The sequence below is a fragment of the Bidens hawaiensis genome, unplaced genomic scaffold (genome assembly GCF_021521415.1).
Source record: "Bidens hawaiensis isolate Kalapana, Puna unplaced genomic scaffold, B.hawaiensis_p1.1 tig00000326_1, whole genome shotgun sequence".
In the NCBI taxonomy this organism is placed as follows: Eukaryota; Viridiplantae; Streptophyta; class Magnoliopsida; order Asterales; family Asteraceae; genus Bidens; species Bidens hawaiensis.
This window is the reverse complement of record NW_027491025.1, coordinates 2295959-2299595: the sequence shown is the minus strand read 5'-3', so window position 1 is coordinate 2299595 and position 3637 is coordinate 2295959. Positions and strand designations below refer to the sequence as shown.

The following is a 3637-nucleotide window of genomic DNA, read 5'->3' as shown; positions in this document are numbered from 1 at the left end:
TGGTAAAGTATTGGATGCAGATGCTGAAGTTGCTGATCATGTTCAAGTAAAGATTATGATGGTTTTGAAAGCATCAGTCTAAGGGGAAGATTGTTGGGTCATAATTTGGTTAGACTTACACATATCAAAAGGCCATGACATGATCAAGACTAAAGTGACATAAACGAAGACGAGTTGAAGAATTGCATTCTGATTATGATGATGTAATACCGAAATCCATTGGGCTTGGGCTTTGTTGGGCTAGGCTGAAATGGTATCCCTATTGGTATCCCTATATATAGATAACATGTATAGGGTTTATGGTTGGTCGTTCACATTGTTAGACACTGTTACACTGTTAATCAGTAGTAGCCATCATCAAGAGAGCAAAATCATGTACCAGACGATTTGTTAAAATAATCGTGTGCATTTGGAGTATTATTTTGTTCATCATATTTATATTGTTCTTTTGTTCTTGCTTTTGAATCACCAAGGTGTTAGGAATCGCAATAACATCGTGTTTAGCTTTATATCATATTTCTTAGATCCGGTTTCAGGACTTACAAAAACGCGTAATCAAATGTCAACATAACTTAGATTATAACATACATCATTAAATCAAAACTCAAATATCTAAATCTAAAATTAACACACTATGTAACACAAAAATGAAAATGATAATAAAAACTATAAAAATGAGGATGAGGACGACGACGACTATGATGCAAGCACATTTTCTCCATTTCTTCTCCAAGCCCTTGGATCTTACTATTTGTCTGGTGGTCGGGCAAAAGAGCTTCTGTAAGCCACGTGACTTTCAATGTCATTAAGTTGTTGTCCTTGTGTCTCTACTAGCATCACCATGTCCAAAAATATTTGATGTAATTGTATTAGATTCTTCTCAATTACAATAAAAGCATTATGTTGTTCTTGAATTTCAGATATCATGTTTGTAGCTTATTCTCGGCCTTTATCCTGGACTACTTTGTGAAAAAGATTTTCGACATTGCCACTAGACATTAAGTTGTTTATTAATTCATTGTTTCCTTTTTCACCGACGAGGGTGAGCTATCTTCTCCAGTAGTCTCCTAGTACTTGTCTTTTGCTTGAATGCACATTTCTTGAAAGTTATATGTAATGATCTTAAGCTTCTTACCCAAGTTGATAAACATTGAAGTGCGAGTTTGATCTGTGGCATAACCTAGGATCTTTATATGTTCAACATTAGACTTGTCTAGGGCATCTAGATTGCCCTTGATGATCTTCGGGATCTTCAAAAAGTGTGTAAAATCCGAATCCATCTTAGACCTAAGCAACTTCATCTCACTAGCATTGTAAACCATCTTGATTTCCTGGATAGACTCTTGTACCTTATTGTAGAGATTTTCGACAACGATCAAGTCATCCTTCGCGTTCTCAACATCACAAAAGAACTTGTCGAAATCGATTGTTTCATTTCTAACACCACCATCATTCATGTTTTGAGAAAGGAATTTGGGAGGTGGATTTTGGGTATATCGATGTGGTGCGTTTGAGTGCTTAAAATGGTTGGAATGGGATGTTTTAGCTTTTGCACAAGATTGTGTTTTAAATTTAAAAAAGTGATTTCTACTAAGACTACTCACACACAAAATAGGCAAGTATACCTATCATATATGTATAATAGTATTGGTAAGAACTAAATATCGATCCGTGGACACAAATGTTTCTAATAATGAGTCTTCGTTTCAGTCTAATCGGAGAGTTTTAATAATTTTGAGGTTAATTTCTTTTTAATATTTTTATAAAAATACTTATATATATATATATAATATAGGCGACAAGAAGAGTAATTGTTGGGTCTACATTTAGTGGTTTGTACTTGGTTTACATTGTTGTATATCGTGTTTAAGTGGCTGTGTATGTAAGCCGAGATCACATTGTGATCTCGGAGGGCTTGGGCTTTGTTAGGCTAGGTTTTTTGGTTTCCCTATATATAGATAACATGTATAGGGTTTATGGCTGGCGATTGATAATTATTGTTGAACGAGTATCGTTTGTTGACTTGTGCTTAAGAACCCGACGTTAATATAACGTGTGTTTTGAAGCATAATCTTGTGTCCTCTACGTATAGTTTTCGTTTATCTTGAATCACTTAGCGTTATATTCCGCAATAACGTTAGGTTAGTTGGTGTCATATTGAAAGATCCAAGCTCGGGAATTACAATTGGTATTAGAGCCTTTTGAACCATTCAAGGCTCGGTTTGATATCAACAGATTCAAGATCTTGGTTTTTTTGGAGGTTTAAGTGTTTTTCCGATGAGGTTGTGATCAGAGAAGAAGGACAGAGGTTTTTCTTGGTTATAGATTTCCTTATCTTTGGAAACAATTTGAATCCCACCAAAATAGGGATTTGATTGTTACCAAAATCAACTGGTCAAACGTGTTTTTGGGTGTTCTCGGCTGTTTTTCACAGTTTTCGGCCAAAACCAAGTGTTTTTGGCAATCAATCATCGTTTTCGTCCAATTCAGATTGTTTTCGGCTTAAAAATAGTGTTCTCGGCCAAAAACAAGGGTTTTCGGTCGACAAGAAGGGTTCTCAGTCAACTTGGGTTTTCGGTCAACACCTGTTTTCGGCCAATTTGATACTTGGGCCTGATCCATTCTGATTGGGCTTTGACTATTGGACTTTAGGATAACGGACTGTGAAAACCAATAATGGACCAGGTGCTAACAGTAATGGATCTTCAAATGCCACACTTCACCAAGAACTGGACTCCATAATGGGGACCACTACTCGCATACCCCGTTTGTTGTCTCATAAGGTGTTTAGCGAGTCGAAATTCAAATTCGAGAAATATGTTAAAATGAAAGATACTAAAGTTTGGAGAAGTATTGTTAGTGGTCCTCAAGTTATCACCTACCAACGTTAGAACTCTGAGGAAGTTGCTGTGAAGCCTGTTGAACTATACGATGATGATGATTTTGATAAAGTAGAAGAAGATGAAAAGGCTCTTTCAACTCTAACTATGGCACTCTCACCTGAGATTGCCTTGGGCTTTAGGGAACTGCAGTCTGCTAAGGCTCTATGGGAAGCCTTGATTGAAGTATATGAAGGGAATGAAGACATGAGGAAAAGTCGTCAAGATCTGCTATGACAAAAATTTAACATGTTCAATCATGTTCTGGGAGAGTCATCGGAAACTCAGCTTCATAGGTTCATAACTCTTGTAACAGAGATGAGATCAGCAAGCATAAATTTAACAGCTGCTGAAACAAATAATAAGTTGGTAACTCCTTGCCTCAAAGTTGGGATATGAATGTGGCAGTTATCAAGAAGACAAAAGATCCCAACAGGTTGACGCTGTCTGAGGTTATGGCCATCATCAATGCATGTGACATGGATGACGAACAACGCGCTATAAACCATGAAAATTCCTACAACACAGCTGGTTACAGTGTTGCCTCAAACAATGCACTTATCTCACAAGACAACTTTTCTATGGTCAAAGCTACCCAAGGGCAACAATAGTTTCAACCTCAAAGTAATTTCTCTATGTTCAAATGCTCTCAAGGAAAATTTTCTCCAGTCTCACCACAACCAGCTCCAGTTTTCTTTGCTAAGCCTGCTCAATCCACTGCTGCTAATGTTAAACCTCAAACATATGGTGTTTCTCCT

The 3637-nt window shown here is 36.9% G+C and overlaps 1 pseudogene; it reads right to left on the bottom strand.

The window, feature by feature from the left end:
- Window positions 1-550: 550 nt before the first annotated feature.
- On the bottom strand, window positions 551-1457 carry LOC143621150 (syntaxin-125 pseudogene; annotated as a pseudogene).
- Between the last annotated feature and the right edge of the window lie 2180 nt (window positions 1458-3637).